This window comes from Microtus oregoni, unplaced genomic scaffold (assembly GCF_018167655.1).
Source record: "Microtus oregoni isolate MIOR12 unplaced genomic scaffold, Mior012 000040F_ref0000088, whole genome shotgun sequence".
NCBI classification, from domain to species: domain Eukaryota; kingdom Metazoa; phylum Chordata; class Mammalia; order Rodentia; family Cricetidae; genus Microtus; species Microtus oregoni.
This window is the reverse complement of record NW_024543207.1, coordinates 16,301,103-16,321,044: the sequence shown is the minus strand read 5'-3', so window position 1 is coordinate 16,321,044 and position 19,942 is coordinate 16,301,103.

The following is a 19,942-nucleotide window of genomic DNA, read 5'->3' as shown; positions in this document are numbered from 1 at the left end:
CTGACTCAGTAGATAGGAACAGAAGCCTAGGAAGGGAAGAATGGGAAGTTACAGCCGATAAACAAGCCAGCTGTATAGCATCAGAAACCTGCTCTGCGGGGGGCACAGTGGGAAGTGAGGTTCAGGAGAACAACGGCAGTGAAGGAAGATGAAGCATAGTGAACCCGCTCCACAACAAAGGAATCAGAACCCCAGGGATGGGGCATTCCCCCGTGCTATAAAAGAAGATGTAGGAAGGAAATACAAGATAAACACCGTCTTCAAGTGAATCACTGTGTGCTCCTCGCTATCTTCAGGAACACTGGTTAGCTAGTGAGACAATACGGAAAATAAAAGCTAATGTGAGTAGAAATTCAAAAGGGAAAATAATGCAAGCGCCTAATTGCTTCGCAATTTAAGGACGATGAAACAGAAGACACTGAGATTAAAGGGAAGACTGGCATGACCTCCTAAGCCTTTATCTCGCCTGGAGTTTTACACCATGGCTCTTCAAAAGGACAAGAAAGCATGTGTCAAATGCGGGGTGACATGGAACCCTGGAGTACAGAGATGATTCAAATCCGTCCGAGGTAAATAGGTTTAGGAAAAATTAAATGCAAAATCCAGAATTACTTATTCACTAGTTCAGCAGGGTTATAATGTGTGCATCTGAAACCTCCCTAAGCATATACCAATGTGGTGCTTGACTTCCCCAGTCTATGTTGCCAGAGTCTCACACAGAGCATCCACTGCGCTTTGTTCGATAGAAATCTCAGAGACTCTTTGAGGGTCAGTATCTCCGAGATGAAAGTGACCCGATATGGCTTAGATCTTCAATATTAAAATAATCTCACCTAGTATATTTGAGCTGCTTTCAACAGTTCATTAAAATACCTGCAAAGACAGCAGTGAAGACTGAAACTCCCTACTTCCAACAAACAGATGCTCATAGCAGACTGGGGGACTCACAGCTTCAATGCAAGAGAAGTTTCTTCTAAAACAAACAAACAAAAAGGAGATATTGGAAAAGAAGGAGACTGTGCTCAGATGTTTGAAGGCATCTTTCCTACTATGGTCAGCCTCACAAATGGAGGGAGGCATCTGATCGTGCCCTCTCTGGGTCCACCACCACAGGAACAGTGTGTGAGCTAAAAACTCCTCCAGACAAACCTAGCAGGAGCTCATCACATAGGACCTGGTGATCCTGTTTCTAAAAGCCTGGTCTAAAGAAGATGCCAGAGGCGTTAAGCAAGATAGATGCACAAAGTTGTTTAGGGCATCCCTCAAAAATCAACTGAAGAAATTGGCAACTACATGAACATCTTTCTCAGAGGAAGAGTTAAATAAATCATGACCTAGCCTTGAGATCTAACACAGAAGCTCAGCTTCAGGGGAATTAACAATGAACATGTTGAAAATACATCATTGGTAAAGAGTAGAAATAACCTTTAGAGTATATAAATGTTAAAATCTCTCTCCCTCTCTTTCTCTCTAACACACACACACACACACACATGCACACACACAAACACACCAGAGTAACATCAAAGTCAACAAATAAGTTACTAGTGGTTCCCTGGCTGACCAAAATCCATGACATATTAAAATGTCTACACAATGAGCACTAGGCACTAGTCATCTTTTATAACAATAATAACTACATAAACATTGAAATAAAAGAAATTAACAAAGTGTCATTATGTTTAGAACAATACGGAACTGTGAATAAGACTGATTCTTTTATTAGCGAAGACCAGTTCATCAGTTGAATCTGAGCATGCCTCTAGGTGCGATGGTATAGAATAATTTAATTAAAACTATATATCTCAAGTGTGACATTCAGCAATAGCACAAGGTAAGAATAAGCCAGATCCAAGTACATGCAATAGAAGTAGCCAGGGAACCTTCAAAACTGAACTCTGCAGCCATACAAAACAGACGGTGAGAGCATATTGTGTCATTTTTCAGGTGACATGGGTGATCCTGGAGGTTTATACAACATAAACAAAGCACAGAAACACAATTATAGTATATATCATCCCTCATATGTGAAATTTAAACAAGTTGATCTCCAAAGAATATTGATTAATATTGCTTAGTTACCAGAGACTGAGAAAAAGAGCTAAGATAACAGGCTCCAAAATCCATGGGAAAAGAAGAGTGAGTTCCAGAGGCCTATAGCAGAGTAGGCAAAGATCATTCCAAGTGATTTACCCATTTGAAAATAGCTATAAGAGAGGGCTTTATGTTTCCCAAGACAAATAAGAGAAGCCTTGGGGTGCAGTGACTTGACTATGACACACTAGTGTGTTCAGTGGTCTGAATGAGATATCCCCCGAGTCTTGGCATCGGGATACTATTGTTGACCCTGTTGGGGGATGTTTAGGAGATGCAGTCTTGTCAGAGGAAGTACACCACTTGAGGTGGGCTTTGAGAGTAAGAAAACTCACCTAGTTCTGGTTCAAAATATGAGACCTCAAATTCCTGCTCCTGTTAGCAGGCCTCTGTCCCATGGACTCTTACCCCCTTGGAACCATAAGCCCAAATAAATCCTTTCTTCGATAAATGACCTTGGCCATGGTGTTTCATCACAGCAATAGAAAAACAACCAATAAAGAGGTTGTTTTTTTTGTTTTTGCTTTTGTTTTGTTTTGTTTTTTGTATTTTTTCGAGACAGGGTTTCTCCAAGAAGTTGGTACCAAAAAATAAGCTAGAGCTGACAGACCTGACCATGCTGGTTTTTGGAAGACTGTGGAGAAGTTGCCTTGGTTATGGTGTGTTACCACAGCAATAGAAAAGTCACTAATGTAGTATGTTTGTAAGTGCCACACCAAATATCACAAATTGGTACCACGATCAGTCAACTAAAGCCAGAATTTTTAAATGTGCTGTCTGGTCAACCTTTCCCACAGGTTTGGGGATATTGCAAGCACGGATCTGATCCTCAGCATCCTCTATCATGAAGAGGATTGCTCCAAATGCAGAAAATGATTCTCTGATGCAGGTCAGATGGTGTGGTTAGCACTGGAGAGGTCCTTCATCATGGTGGCAGATTCACAAACAGATAGACACAGAGAGATGAAAATAATAGAAGACATCATACAAGAATAAACGACCCGGCACCTCATTCTACAGTGAGTTCCCACATCAGTGCCCCTGGAATAAATTGAGAGCATATCATTAAAGCTGTGTCTTCACATCCCACAAGGACATAGGCTAGTTCACCCAAAGAAGAAAACATCGATATGCCAAATGTACATGTAGGTGGCCTGCGGCAATAAGAAATAGGCCTTCATTCCATCCCATTAATATTTTATCTGAATTGCATTTTTCCCTTGTAGTCTGTGATCAGACCAGGCTGAGCTATCCACAGTCAGGATGCTACTTGGCCTTTTTAGATTTATTCAACATTGTCTCCAAATGAAACAGTTAAATTTTATGCAGCAATACAGCATAAAAAGCCAGAGATCTTGTCGTGTGTTTTCAAAAGTAAATCATTGTCATCCATCCAGAAAAGCAACATAATGGAACATTTAAATTCTGTCACTGAAAACCTTCGACACATTGAGATAATGCTGAATATGTAGGTGTTTAATATTTTTAATGCAGAAAGATGTTAAATAAATATTTACAAGTGTTTACTTGAAATTCAAAATCAGTTACTGTGGGAAGCCAAAACATGTAGAAAAGGGGTATTTAGAATATTTTCTTTGTAAATTTGAAGCTGGCTAAGGATCAAGACTATAACAGACTGCAGGCAGAAGTCGCAGGAATGCTGGAAGAAGGCAAGAAGGACAAAGATTCAAACAAATTTACAGAAAGAACAGGATTTTCCACTTACAGCCATTTTGAGATCATCCCACCCCACCTGCCTCCCTGGGTGTCTCAGAAGCCACCTTAGCTAGATGGCTCTCACAGGGCAGAGTGGAACTGTGACCACAGATGAATGTCCATCCTCCACAGCCTGCAGTGTCCCCCGGAACACAGCTGTCAGCTGGACATGCCTGTGAACGACGCCTTTCACCTCTGTGGTGGAAACCCTTGTGATTAACGCCTGGGTTTCAAGGCTTCTCCTGTGGGATATTATGAAGTGCAGGATTGACTCCAAGCAGTGGCTGCCACATCTGTTTATGAATGCAGTCAACAGACACAGGACGTGCAAATAGGAATGAAGTATTAAATTCCACATGCCTGGGGGAGGGTAGTTGAATTGTGCAGGAGAAGCTGCAGGATCCTCCAGTGCTTCCCTCCCCCACCCAGCTGCTCTTTCTGGCTCTCCTTTACCAAACCTCCTCCCTTCGGGGACCTGTGAGGTCGGCTCATGTCAAGCTCGGGCTTATGTGCTCCTCTCCTTCTTCCAATGCTTTCTGTCCCTCTACCAAATGCCATCCGCATAAGAGTGGTGCCCAGAGGCCCTGTGCAGCTATGCCCAGCCCTGGTGAGTAGGTCCAACTGCTTACACAGCAGTGTCCCTAGGTTCCGGAAGTCATCTCCAACCCACATGGGAAGCCTGTAACTTCTGCCTCCAAATGTTTCTTTTCTCAATTTTCCCATTACACAAATGTCATCATGACCCATCTTTCTGGCCCCAACCTAGGCATCCCCCATCACTAATCGGCATCTCTTTCCTCCTAGGCGAGCCACATCCTGCCTGTTATCTTGAGAGCATATTCTGGCCATAAGCTCTCCAGCTTCTTTCTTCATCTGAGCTATGCAGATCTTGTCTGCCGTGCAGCACTGCAGGCAGTACGGTCTCCAGCCGGCCAGGGCTCCAGTCCCAGCGCTCCCACTTACCAGCCAAGGCAAATCCATTTCCCGTTCTCTCGCAGAACTGCTGATAAGCTCAGGGCGTGCTGAAACAGAGCAAACACTGGCTGACAGGACCCTGACCCCATCATAGTTTATCTTCTTTGTGGCAGCCAGGGTGAAGGGACATAAACCAGACCTAATCACTCCTGTGTTACATACAACAGTGTCTGCCCTCTTTTGATTAGTCCACATTCCCTCCTGGGACTAAAGCATGGTCGTGGGATGGCATCTGTTTCCAAGAGTTTTCTGAGCCGTCCAGATCACCAGTCACTGGATCTCATGTTTCACAATACCCAACACATTCCTCCATGGACTGCTTCCTCCTACCTTCTCCCTTCCTCCTCCCTCCCTTCTCTGTGTGTGTCCTTTCCTCTCCCTCTTCCCCTGCCCTCTTCCTTCCTCTTCCCTCTCACCCCATCCCTGCCTCTTTCCCTTGGCTACCCCATCTCCATCCCTCTTTACCTTCCACCCTTCCTCTCCCCCTCCCTCTTTTTCATGACCTCAGAGCCTCAACACAAAATAACCTCTAACTCTGGATGGGAAGATGTAGAAGGCAATGATACAGCAGGGACAGATGCCAAGTGAGGGATGTAGACCAGCGAAGAGAGGGCCCAGCTGGACCACATGAAACTGATGACCAGACGTCGAAGGGAACCTGAACTTCAGAATGGAACTCTGTATCTTACAACATGGAGATCCTAGGTGACTGAGACAAGGGTTCAAATCAATAGAGAGATAGTGGAATCTCAAAGGAAGGAATTTGGAAATTTAAAAGTATCTTTATTTAAAAAAAAAAAAAAGTTCATGCCAGGTGGTTGTGTGCACACAAGTTCAAGGCCAGCCTCATCTACAGAGTGATTTCCAGGACAACCAGGGCTACACAGAGAAACTCCATCTAAAAACAAAATGAAATAAAACAAGCAACAGCAACAACAGTGCATTCCATCAGTGTTGCTTTAATTGTTTTACAGAGGACAAGAGAATGGGGTGGGGTGACTGTAAGCAGAAAGAACAAGTCTGCTTTCGTTGGTGCTGTTGATTTCGTGCACTGAGGCTGTTAAAGGCAGGTTTCTGTGCTGGTGGTAACGACCTTGAACAGAGTGGAGAATTAGCAGTGCAGTAGAAGCCTTTCTGGACAAAGTTCTTGAGTAGGTAGAGACGTGTGGGTCAGTCAGGAGGGCTGGCCTTTAAGAGGACCGTGCACATGTCTTCAGCAAGGGCTGCTAAACTTGAGTGTGCATCAGACATGGCTGATCATCAGGCAAAGGCAGACAGAACATGTGAACACAAATGCTTGTTAGAATGAGGTATGGTACAGGGTGTGATTATAGTCCTTGGGGATTCCGGAAAGGATAAAAGGTTGTGAATCTAGGAGAAATGAGGAGCAAAATGAGCCAGGGTTCTTCCTATGTCTGACAAACCTGACCTTGCTAACAGCCCATCATGAATTCCACTTCAATGCTGTGGTGGCGATTCCTGCCTCAGTTTCCATCCCGCTGCCTTCTTCTATGCTCAGTAAACTTGCTGGCTCTGGTATTTATGTAAGCCAATTCCTGAAAGTAAATCAAGTGTGTGCGTGTGACTCTGTGTGTGTAATGCGTGTGTGCATGTGTGTGTGTGTGTGTGCACACTCGAGATCTTGTGGGCATGTGTGGTGATCTAGTCACACTGACATGGTGGCATGACTTCCCAGTCATTTATATCTTCATCTTTTGAAGCATGGATTAGCTCACTCCCTGTCTCTGCTTTGCTACCCAGCACAGTGGTAAGGCTAAGCTTCCTTACCACTTCTACATCTCTTTTGGTGGCAGCTCTACCTTAGCAGTGTTCCAACCTTCAAGCTTCTCAGTCACCCTTAGCCTCACTAATTCATTGCCAGCGACTGCTCACTGTGAAGTCTGCCTTTCTCATGACTTCTAGTGTCCAGATGCTTGTCCCTGGCACCAGCCTTTCTTCACAGTTATCACTGAAGCCACTGCATCCATTTTCAGCTTTGATGACCAATGGTAGCTGATTACAACCCAGCTACCAGAGTGACCCTTAGAACACGGGATCTAAAGCAAACTGTTTCTGCATGGTAGGCTTCACTGAGCTGCCAGCTGCGCAGCCCCCAGGCCCTAGGCCCCACTGCACCTCCGAGGCCTGATCGGGATCTGCTTCCCCCATGACTCTGGAGAATATTCAGTCGACTACGCTGGCTGCCCATGCTCCTGGAGCACAGCAGACTGGTTTTCTTAGGGCTTAGGCCCCTGAGTTCTTTCACTATCTCAGATGCTTTCCCCTAACCCCCTCATAGCAACTCCACCTTCTTCAGGTCTTCATCCAAGTATTCATTCTCCATCGGGCTCCCTGGGCATCTCACTTAAGCCTATAGTGACCCATCCTGCCCAGCTTTGACTGTCCCTGCCCTGGTCTTCTCTTCCTCGTGTCTGTGGCCATCTCACCTGGGCACCTACTGCCCCCTCCCAGGCTCATTGCACGTAATATCTAGCTGTCCTTTCAAATAATGTGGATGAATCCTCGTGTGTGTGTGTGTGTGTGTGTGTGTGTGTGTGTGTTTCTCCCTTATATTTCCCAAACACACAGAATAACTCCTGGTCCATATTTGAGGAATGGATGCTTTGATCAATCTGTTTTCTAATGTGTTTATTCTATCTATCTATCTATCTATCTATCATCTATCTATCATCTATCTATCTATCTATTATCTATCTATCATCTAACTATCTATCATCTATCATCTATCTATATCTATCATCTATCATCTATTTGTCTGTCTGTCTGTCTGTCTATCTCCCCCCTCCTTTCTTCCCTCCTCTCTGCCATTAGATGAGGCTCTCCTCTGTGCCTCTGGTAGCAAATGTCTCTCCCTACCCCATCCACACATACAGACATCCAGAGTTCATGATCCCCTGAGAAAGCACCCCGCAGAAAAGCCTCACTTTCAGTCAGCCCTGACCTACTGGGATAGATCTGAACCTTGGAACCCTGGAGGATGTGGGGAGGCCCCTCTGTACACCACACATGATGCCTGAATGTGGGTTCTGCCTGTTGCTCAGCCTCCAGCCACCACGGAAGGGACATTGTGTCCTCATTATTGACGCACATATTAGCTGGGAACTAAAAATTGTGCCCAAGGAGCCCAGGCCTTCCTTCCCTGTGACTCAAACCTCTCTCAAAGGCAAGAGTTATTCCTTTTCTTTGTAAAGCTGGATCTATGCATTTCATCTTAAAATGAAAGACCCTTGCTTATAGAAAACATCCTTGGGGAAAGAGGGAGTGATGCTTATCTGGAAACTCCCAGGGTAAAAGGCAAAGCTTTTACAAGCTGCAGTAAAATCCAGGAAACCTTCCCCCAAAGAAAAGAAGTAGGGAGGACAAACTCTGAGCAAGAGGGAGGCACGTCCTGGCTCTCCCGCGGGAGCTGCCGGGTCTGACGAACGTTTGCAGCTGTCTCTGGCCTCTGGTCCCCCTTGCCGTGTAGAGGCCTGTTTCCTGTCTTCATCAAAGCTCCGCAGCCCCATCGCCTTTGCCTGCCATACTCTGTTGGCTTGTGAATACTCCATTAACTTTTAAATCCAGCCATTTAAATGCTTGCCTAGCCCGGTTCTCCTTTACCTCAAAGAAGCATCATGGTAACATGTGTCTCTCCTCCACTCGTCATTTCACTCGGGCATCTGGGAAGATGATCTCAGTGACTCTACTTTAATTCCTTGGCTCTTTAAAAAGGCTATACTACCCACAGAACAAAGTAGGCTGTGAGATGGGCCCTTCATCTAACCACATCTGGTCAGCTCAGCCTGTGCAGCTGCCCTGCTGGCCCAGCCAGGAGCCTCCTCCTCGGCCCAGATGGCCTCCAGAGTATGTCCATCTGTCCTCTGCTGTGAGGCCAGGGTTCTGCTTACTATGGGCAGACATGCCAGGATGGTCTTTCTCTGGTCTAACCTGCAGTGTGAATTCAACAGCCCATATCTTTCCCACTACCTGATGAAACAAAGGGCCATCCTGGTGTCCTCTAGAATAAAGGAATCATGGGACTTGTGGACAGAATAAGATTATTCCATTTTTTCTGTCGTGGTTACTTCTGGTGCTTTAAACAATAACTGGCAAGACAGTATGATATCCCATCAGAAGAATAATGCGTCACTAAGGGCCCACACACTGACCGACCTCAGTTCGTGTGCTCATGTTTTGGAAAACATCACTCACATACAGTGAAGGAGTTAAGGGATGCAAACCCGTTTGTATGACCCTTCACTCTCGAGTGTGGAGGTCTGGGAGACGGGGCTGCCCAGTACTGCTAAAATAGTGTCCAATGCCCCATTGCCTGGATTCAAACCCCTGCTACCTTGCTTCCTGGCTCTCTGATTTTATGCAGATGACTGAACCTCTCTGTGTTTCAGCATTCATTAGTAAAATAAAGATGACAACAGCAGCCAGGGCGTTAAGATGCTGTGAGGCTCAGCTCAGGGAAGACTGTGAAGAATGGGGCTGGATCTTAATATTACAGTCGTGCAGCAGGAATGTTTGCTAGAAACATTAGCTCACCATTTTCTTGCTTTTCCCTTTGGCAATTCGTAATCACACACAATGCCTGTGACTCTATTCATCCCCACTACCTTATTTCACCCAGTCTTCTCTTGCTGGTACCCCTCTTCCCAAACAGAGCCCCTCCTGCTTGTACATCTCTTCTTATGTGTGCAGAACAGGTGCAGGTGGCTACAGTTACTATGTGCTCATGATCTCAACGGCCATGTCATATCAAGAGGACAACATTTAATAGCTTTCTTCCTCTTCCTCTGCCCTTATAATCTTGCTGCTTCCTCTTCCACAGTGTTCCCTGGGGCTAGGAGAGATGACATAGATAGTTCTTAACTCTCTTTAATATTTACAAATCCACTTCTGAAGGATTATCCACACTAGCAAACAGGAAATATACTCATGGTCGTTGGAATTCCCCTGAATGAGGAAAAGCCCCCAATATTCCAGACTGGCAACAGACCAAAGTCTGCCCACATAAGACCCTCTGAGACTCCTTAACTAGACACGACTCCTGGTCAGTCATAGATTTATGTGCCAGGACACGTCCTTTGGATACCTTCAATGCCAATATATCCAATAGCAGATGTAGGTTCAGAAGTGCTCAGCACAGAAGCAGTGGGCACTCAACACGGGGAAAGGAGGGACCACAGTCAGCACATTGCAAGAGCCCATCCTTCCAGTCCACTGTTGTGAAATATATCCCCACAGCACCAGACTTCCCAGAGAAAACACAGAGAGTAACAAGATTCTGGCATAACTAGAGGGTCAATGTACACCACACAAAATACGTTCTTATTCTTACTGTCTAAGTAGAGATAAAAGACAACCCTGGCTACGACAGCAGAAACTCAAGGCTATGGGAAGATAGGCACAAGATTCTGTTGAATACAAAGCATCAGGACATAAAACAGAGCCAAGAATTGTGTCTGCCTTTATCTCCCACTCCCACGGGTTTGCTATGACAAAGTCTCACATACCACACAGCAGACAGCAATAGAATATATAGACTATCTCCCAGCCAGTTCTGGAGCTGGAAGTCTGAAACCAAGGTGTCAGCAGGCCTGGGCATCCTCTGACCCTAGAGAGAAGAGACTTTATGTGACCATCCCTGTTACCTGTCTTTATGAAGCCATCTTTGCATAAGGGCATCGGTCACAATGGAATAGGGTCAACCTGCTCCTCTGCCATCTCAACTAATCCTTGTGTCTAAATAAAACTATGGAATTTCAACTTATGTAATTTGTGAGATGCTTTTCAATCCAGAATAGTATGCCTGTGGAATTAGAGAGGATGCATTTGAATGAATTTCCTCATGAAGACAGTCAGTACTACTACTGGAGCAAGATCTGCAGGATATCCCAGTGTACCACTTCCCCTCCAGCTCCTCCTCCCTCCCGCTCCACCTCCAGGGTGAGCTGGGTTGCCAGTGGCGTGTCTCTATCTTCCATGCTCCCATCATACCTGTGCTGCCAGCTACGCATAGCGTATAGATGCAGCGTCTGGGAAGTTGCAGCTAAAGTCTGACAAAGACAGAATCAATCATTCCGAGTGCCTTTTCTAAGCCGTGCTTCTCTCCCACAATAACATCTGGTGGAAGTCCCGCTGAGCTATCTTAGGAGGATAAAAGGCGGTATTTTCGGTGTTTGTTTTACATATCCTGCAGTGTGGGCATTAAACGGCGATCAACAGCGATCATTTCAGAACACGTAGGACGGGATCTCACTTCTCTACACACGGTTTTTCAGAGCAAGGCTAGTGCAGTGCCTGAAATGGAGTACAAGTACCAGACATGTCTACTGAAATGGAAGCTGGAACATGTCCAGAGCTCTTGGTGCCACACAATAGCCCTGTTCCTGCCAGGAAAGGATGGTGACATTTGGGGACTGCAGGGCCTATGTTCAGCCTTCCTCAAAAGCCATTACATCACTTAGCCACGTTTAGTGAGGTCCAGCTCCCACCTGCAGTCAAGGAGAGAGACTCTGAGAAATGAAGAAGACTTGGGCAAACAGCTTAGTGGTCAGGCTAAGAATTCAAACCCTGTTTGAACTAATTGCCTCCACCCTCCCTGGTTTTTTGTTTTTGTTTTGGTTTTTTGTTTTTTTTTGTGGCAGATAAGAAACATGAACACAGTCTGGATTCAGGAAACAGAGAGCAGGAACCTGGAGTTTGTGGCAGGAGTTAAGGATGACAGGAATGTCCTATGGAACTGTCCAACAGCTGAGGTCAACACACATGCTCACCATGTCTGGGAGCAGCCTCCTGGGGTTTATCATTCTCTGACAAAGACCCTGGAGCTCTGGTGCACAAAACCACCCAGCAGCATCTGAACAAGGAAGGGCTAGGAACTTCAATGATGCAGAACTAGAGTTCGTCCCCTTCCTTTGCCGTCAGCACAGACAACAGTGGGGTTCTGAGCCTGGGCTGAACACCGTGAGCATCCGAGGCAGAGGTCACAGTGCTGGCCGCAGCGTGTTGACAGAGGGGCATTCTTGGCCCTGGCTGTTGCTTCCATTCAAGGTCACACAGGGCTCTTGAGTCTTTCTATCGCGCAGCAGATGTCGCCACTGGAAGAGTCAAATGAAAAAGGCTTAAGGCTGCTAGGAATTAGAAGTGTTTCTGAAATGAGCTAGCGCTAAGGAGGAAAGGTAATCTCCCTGACTTGGAAGTGTGGTTGTGTTACCAGTCATCTCCTGCAGCCCCACTTTCAGCTCCTCCCTCCACTTGCTGGGATGAAAGATAACCCTTCCATAACTCACACCGTTTCTCTGCTCCATTGTTTTCTTCCTTCCCCAGATCCTTTCCTAACTGGCGTCTACTCCTCTTTGACAATTCGATCCAAATGGTCCATTTCTGTGAGGTTTCCTTTCTGACCAGTTATGGAATGGGTGCCCAACACTGCATTCAAGACTCCGTTTGGATGGAGATGGTGCCTCTTAAACGCATGAACATCAGACAAGCCAAGGTTGCCCATTCACTTGACTCCCATCTTGTGACCTGGTGCCTGGCTCAAGAGACAGTCAGTGGTGACGTCAGGAAACAGCAGAGTTTAGGAAACAGACATCATTGCCCCACACTGGAGGACTGGGAAACTCCCATCTTGACAGGCCATACACAAGTTTATTGTGCCAGAATGTTTAAACAAGAGCTCCATGTTAAAGGGGGTAAGCACAACCACCTGTATGTATGCCTTTATAAATCTCTCTGCTTATTTTTAAAACCCAAGCAATGTAAGGATATCTTAGTAGACACATCAACTCCCCTCCTCCTCCTCCTCCTCCTCTTCCTCCTCCTCCTCCTCCTCCTCCTCCTCCTCCTCCTCCTCCTACTACTACTACTACTACTTTGCTTGGTGGAAAAGAAGATGCTTATTTTGACAAGTTGCCCCACAGTTCCCCTTAGAGCACTAACTTGCCCTGTGATCGGGGACAGCAAATGTTTGCTCCTCTGACTAATCAATCCCTTGCGAGCTCAGTAGCCAAACAGCAGCAGCACTTCAGAGACATCAGAACCCGATAATGTATTCCTTGCCGGTCTTTCCAGACAATTAGAGCCCTAACAACTCTTGTGTGCTAAGCAAGCCCAGGGCTGCTCCCTCCCAACAACTTTGCAAGAGGCGCTATCAGACCTACTTAAAAACAAATGCACCAGAGAGAGGTCCCGAGAGAGTGTCTGCACCTGAGCCGTGCACAGCGTGGGCTCGCCAAAACGAGGTTCTGGTCTGGGATTCTGGCAAGTCTGCAGCACTCTGTATCGGGCTCTGCTGAATGAGGGCGATTTGACCAATGATGCCTGGATGGCAGATGCTTTACGTATACTGTCAAGTTTGCTGTGGCACAATCCAAGCTATTTTAGGATGCCAGGCACACAGCGAGCCTGCTGAGGGCTGTTGACAGCCACATGCAGAGAAATTGCAGCACAATTACAGGGTGGGCAGCATTCAAAGAGAGCAATAGAGGGTGCTGCGCAGGCCTTTCCTCTTGCAGATAAGCCGAGAAACCAGAGAGCTTAATGATTGCTTGCAGAAGGATCATACAGAGAGGTACATGTGTGTCCAATCTAAATTTGCCACCTTACGCTGGAGTTCTCTGCTGGCAAAATCTAAATTGGCTATTTGCACTGTCCAAACGCATGAACTGATTTTCAGAATGTTGACTCTTTGCCCACCAACAGCTTAAAGTAGACTGGACCAGCTGGACGGATGGTCCTGTCCAACGCTTCTACTGTGCCCTACAAACAGACTCAAGGCCACCAGGTAAACCTGCTGACATGGTTGATTTTTGCCTCTCATAGAGCTTGGACACGCTTATCTTTAACCTAAAAGTCCTTGAGAGCTAATTCTCAAAACTTTAAGAGTTTCCAATGGGGAAGGGAGAGTGAAGGGCTTCCATTAAGATCCTTGTCTCTAAAAAAGGAAGAAGGAGACAGAATGAATATAATTTCATTCACTTTGCCTTGACTTTCACATAGTGGGTTGATTTCAGCTACATGTGAAACTCCTCCAAAACTGTTAAACAGACTGCATTAAGGAAGGATATGAAGGGGAGGCTATAAGAGAAAAATAAAAATGTTTTGATTCTAAGAGTAGAATACATGTTCTCTGTAATTTTTCATTATAACACATGGAGGGAAAATCAAGAGAAAACCACAAAGGGTGCCTTTAAAGTAATTAGTGCCTCCAGCGCACTAAGCAGGGGCTATGTCTAGTTATCTGTGCACTGATACACAAGGCCCAGCCCTTGCTCTCTTTCTGCCATTTCTGTCGTGGTTTTGTAATGATAATACCTGTCTCCTTGTACTTGGTATTCACAGCAAATACAGTAAAAATGAGCTGGCAGACAGCCTGTCTGATTCACTCCCACCCCAGCTTACAGCAACTTATCCACCCTGTCGACATAAAGGGTGTTCTCCTAAATCAAACAACACCGGTGAAGTGGGCAGCTTGAACATGTCCCCTGTGGCTGCACACTCCAGTCTCCTGAAAAACAAAGCTATCTGTTGTCCTTTACTGGAGTATCTAAGAACCACCTTATAGAGACACACTTTCGTCAAGACTGGCCGACTGTCCATCTGTTCCTGAGAAGGGGAGGTCAAGTGAGGAGAAATAGACAGACAAGAGACAGAAGATAGAGTCGGGAGGGATTCCAGTGAGTACTGTAACAAAAAACCCTGAGTTTATTACTCACAGTCTTTATATACCCCAAACGAAAGTAGGGGCACAAGACTTCCATGATATAAAGAACAAACAAGCGTAATTACCTCCTTACATCCCAGAACACCTGTAACCATGCCCTAAGTCAAACGTCATGTTGATTGGCCTTTGAAGAGCAAAGCACCCAATAGCCACACCTTTGGTTAAACATCTTGGTGTTCGTTCTTGAGGAGCAACAAGAGGTCTGAACTCTAGGTTTAGTCAAGATTGAACAGATTCCAAACTGTGGACTCTCATGCACTTTATCTTAGCTCCAGGTTTGGAGGGTTCAGTCCATGACACAGCAATTTTTAAATGCTTCTTCAGGTGAGTGTTGTTCTGATAGAAATTTCAGGGGGGCCACAGGTGATGACAGCCCTTCTCTGAACTGAGATCACTATGGAAATGTATTCTGATGTGATGGGCAGGGAAGAGGAACAGACGTGTTGCTTAGGAGACAGAACCAATAAGAACGGGGATTCAAGAAACAGAGGGGTCTCTAGTTTGACTTGATGCTGACAGCAGTGACATCTGCCCCACCCCATGATGCTTCCAGATTCTGAGGGAGACAAAACTCTCTTTGGAACACATTGTAGTTTTATTTTTCTATTCTGCCACCCAGCTCCCAAATAAATACATGGAGACTTATTTTTACTTAAGAATGCCCAGCCTTAACTTGGCTTACTTCTAGCCAGCTTTTCTTAACTTAAACTACCCCATCTACTTTTTACCTCTGGGCTTTTTCTTTTCTCTATTTTATATACCTTTTTTATTTCTTACTTCATAACTTATTGTTCTCCTTCTTTTCTTGCTTCCCCTCTTCTCTCTTCTTTTATTCTCTCTGCATGGCAGCCCATCCTATCCCTCTCCTGCCTAGCTATTGACTGTTCAGCTCTTTATTGGATCAATCAGGTGTTTTAAACAGGCAAAGTAACACAGCTTTATAGAGTTAAACAAATGTAACATAAAAGAATACAACACATCTTTGCGTCATTAAACAAATTTTCCACAGCATAAACGAATGCAGCACATCTTAAACTAATATTCCACAACAACAGATCTCACCAAGGTCTCTGGAAATAAACAAGCAGCTCGTTTTGTTCACACTTCATCTGTTATTTTTATGTCATGAATTGAAGGGGAACTCTTTGGGGGGAGAAGGGGCACTGTAAGCTGGGCAAGGGCAAAGGCAATGTTGAGGGATAAGAACAATATACAATATACACATGAAAACACCACAACAGTAAACATTACTTTGAATATAAATGAAAACATTATTAGTAAACAGCTGCCAATTGTAATTGTGAGAGATCCCCTCCCAACTTCTCTCTTTTGATTCTAGAGAGAAAAACTCAAATTGAGAGTGTGTCTTAAACCAAGAATTATTAAACTAGGTTTTTTGACCTTGAGATTTACCAAATTTATATTCCACTGACTATTTTATCTGCGTTTCTGTGTGTCCATGCACATTCGTGTGTGTGAGTGCACGCACATGTCCTGCAGTGCACACGTGGAGGTCAGAGGATAACCACTGGTGTCAGCCCTTACCTTCCACCTTGCTTGAAACAGGATCTCATACACAAGGCGAGCTAGCTCACGAGCTTTGAAGGAATCTCCTATCTCCACCTCATCTTGATACAGGAAAACTAGAATTGCATGCATATGATATCACATTCAGCATTATGTGAATTCTGGATCCAAACTCAAGTCCCTACATCATGCAGTCAAGGCTGTAGGCATAGAGCCTTCTCCTTGGCATCTCCCCTGAATAATTTCAGAATCTTCTGTATTTTTTCCATATTCAGAAAGGTTGAGAGGATCCTTTGTCTTCTAGGTTCCCCTTGCTTCCAAATTGTTTCCCTCTTATCATGCTGTGTAGTGCTATGTAAGGGAAGCCTAATATTGTAATAAAATACAAGCAGTGGAGACTTTATTACTTATCAGAACATAGACCATCTACATATGCTTTTATATTCAGAGCACTTTAAAAATGTGTACACAGCCAGGCAGTGGTGGTGCACGCCTTTAACCCCAGCATTTGGGAGGCAGAGGCAGGTGGATCTCTGTGAGTTCGAGGCCAGCCTGGTCTACAAGAGCTAGTTCTAGGACGGGCTCCAAAGCTACAGAGAAACACTGTCTCAAAAAACAAACAAACAAAAAGAGTATACATAATACACACACACACACACACACACACACATATACACACATACATGTTAAATATATCTATACGTTTCTCTACAGACACACACATATATACATGTTAAATATTCTATATGTTTATCTACAGACACACATATACATGTTACACATGTCTATATGTTTATCTTCAGAGAGGAGAGGCAATATTGTTCTCATTCAACTGTGGCAGTCTGAAGACACAAAAACTTCTGCCCTATTAAAAAGTGTCTTCATTTGCCAAGGTCCATAGATGCAGAAGGAACCCAGCTGTTCCTCTGCTGATCTATAAATAAAACTTGTTGTTGCTGACACGGTTCCTGGAGGAAGCACTTTCTTTATGTGCTTTAACTTTGAAATGTCTCACCTACCTCAAGATGGGCTGCAAACGCCTGCAACCCTCAGCCAGACGTTTGAAGCAGAAAGATTACCTACACGGCAACACTTGACAAAGACCTCTCCTTGCAAACAGATATGAAATTCAAAAGTGCGAGTGAACATGGGCGAGCCCATATTTCTTTGCTCAGGTGTCAACGCTCCATCTCTATGAAGCTCCCCAATGACTCCTCCTGCCTGACAGCATACGAGGAAACACAGAGGCCATCATCAATCTCGCAGGGAAAGTAGTGACTGGGATGGAAAAAGATCTCTACAGGAACTGTGACTCCAGCTCCAGGAGATGAAGAAGAGAACACATTGGGGAGAAGAAGAGAAGGGCCCTAGGCACAAATTCTTCCTCTACCCAGCTCTTGTCTTTCATTAGGATGCTCGGATTAAATTGCTCACTTGCTCTCAAATCTACAAGTCCAGACTCAGACGAAAAAATGAACCCATAATTAGTATTGAACCCATGGTTTTCATGCTGGTGGGAGTGATGCGGTGGTATGAAGGATGTGTTCTGAGTGGGACTGGCATACACACAGACTTAGGGAGCCTACCTACAAACACAGCACAGAGCTCAAATGGGAGAAACCCTGAGGGGCTGCGGACACCAGTGGGCAGGGAACTGGAAGGTGGGGCAAGGGACCAGCTTGGAAGGACCAGGCATTTCTCTGTCACACGAGTTCTGTCAGCAGACAGGAGTGAGGGCAGGTAGGTGCAGCCAGGTTGGAAACTGGGCTGAAGTATATTCTAGGCATTAAAGATGACATAAAACAAGTGAAGATAAAAGGGACCAAGATGCTCATGTTAGGGAATTTTTGTTCTCGCAGCAGCTCCTCCCTACCTAGGGTGTAATGGCAAAACCAGAGGAGACTGTTCTTTTAACTCAAGTCACAAAAACAAAAGCAGGCTTTGATCACTTCAAAGGAAACAAAATACAGTAAATGGGGAGACCCAGAGCACCCCAAGGACTGACAGACAAGGAGGGTTATTAGGCTTTGATGGGAGATAACGAGGCAGCATTTGGAAGGCTCAACAAACACACCCAGAAGCCAGAGCCATGTAGGTGTGCTGTGGAAGTTCTTCATCATGAGCAGGTCTGTACTGTGGGTGAGGGGCCCTGGGCCTTGACTACAGAGTGTAGTCAAGCTGGAGAGAAGCCAGACACAGCCCTGTGAGGAGCACACACGGTGCCATCTGTCAAGGCAGAACTGAAAGTTGCCGATGATCAGGTTGCTATTTATGAAAAGTAGATATGGAGATAGCACAAATTAGCAGAAAGCGTTAAAACTGAGAAACCTCACCCCATGAGCAGGTCATTCTGGGTTTTCACATCCTGAATCTGGATTGAGACCCAAAAGAAGAACCTGGACCTCAAGAGGCATTTCAGAACCATGCCACAGCTGCAAATCTAAATAACTTAAATAACAGGGCTAAGAAAAGTTACAGAGAGAGTGAAGTCAGCCTAACCTTCCATGCTCGGTTTAGGAATGAACTATGTGACCATCCAAAGCTAACTCTTGAGTGTCTTTAAGCCCATCTGTGGGTTGCAGCATACATAAAGCTTGCAACATGTTGTAAGCAGGCCGCTTGTTGGTTCCCGACTACTCAGCCCTGAAATAGTCACATAGAAACTATATTATTTAAATCACTGCTTGGCCCATTAGCTCTAGCTTCTTATTGGCTAAGTCTTACATATTAATTTAACCCATCTCCATAAATCTGTGCATCACCACGAGGTCTTGGCCTACCAGCAAAGTTTCAGCGCATCTGTCTCTGGCGGCTTCTCTCTCTCACTCTGCCTCCTTTCTCTCAGCATTCAGTTTAGTTTTCCACCTACCTAAGCTCTGCCCTATCGACAGGCCAAGGCAGTTTCTTTATTCACCAATGGTAATCACAGCACACAGAGGGGGATTTCACATCAGTGACACAATGGTCTTAGTGCTTGACTGGAAGGTTTTAGTTGATTCTAGACTTTTGGTTTTACTTTGAAAGCAATTAAAGAATTAATTTTATTTTTTAGAAAAGTGCTTGAACTCCAAAGATCTTCATTTATCTGTTTATTACACATATGAAATATGAGTGAGTACTCAAAAAGACCTCATCTCTCTGGTTTGTAAGTCTTTCCTGGAAGGGATATAACGTTTTATATGTAGTAAGTTTTGGAAATCCATGTAACATGCCTTTAAGAATTTCACTGATTAAAGGGGCTAGAGAGACAGCTCAGCAGTGAGAGAGTTGTTCTTTTAGAAGAAATAAGCTTACTTCTTAGCACCCAGGTTGGGTGACTCACAGCTACCTGTAACTTCAACTCTGGGGGACCAACTCTGGCTTTGGGGTACACATGGACACACATGCATACAGTTATAAATAAATTTTTTTTCAAAATTTAATTAAGTCTAAGTTTAGTTGACTATTCAAGTAAATATCATTTCTTCAATTTCTGAGTTAATCAAACAAATACTAAGAAGTTCAAGTGGTCAGACTTATTTTTATATGAAAATTGTTAAGCTTATTGAAACAAATGTATCATTGTAGCAGCTCAAGGAAGGGGGAAAATTTTGACTGAACATTGACGTAAATAAATTATCACACTAAAAATACCACCTTTCCTGAGACAAAAACCTTATTTTCAAAAATCTTAATTAATGTTTGTATACTTCCAACAGACTCTAAAAGGTGTCGTATTTCGTTTTGACATACAACTAGGTTTTTTTTTTTAAACGGGAATTTTATTTAGTTACTCGATAGGAGAAAAATGGGTCCAACATTTCATCTGACTTTAAAGCCTCACCCGCCTCGCACACGACCTTTTGCAGTACAGCACCCACGGTATATCCATGCAGCAAACACCATCAATAACTC